We start from the raw sequence: 253 nt of genomic DNA on the forward strand, positions 1-253 counted from the left end.
ATATCTCCGATGATGTCTTGCTTTATTCCTCTCACTTACACGCTTACTCATTTCTTCTGCGTATTTCCTTCAGCGTTATTATATCTGTTTTATATTTGTTCCTTCTGAATTGATAAATGAATCAATGAGTGCTATGGCGTTGTGACACAAAGGAAATTATGGAATAAACCTGACGGAAAGGAAAGGAGGATGGGGGAACAAATTGATGGAATTGCGTAACTTACGCAGTGGCGTTGCTGTACGCTTTTTTTTT

Source organism: Trypanosoma equiperdum (genome assembly GCF_001457755.1).
Source record: "Trypanosoma equiperdum strain OVI genome assembly, contig: ctg_720, whole genome shotgun sequence".
Lineage (NCBI taxonomy): Eukaryota > Euglenozoa > Kinetoplastea > Trypanosomatida > Trypanosomatidae > Trypanosoma > Trypanosoma equiperdum.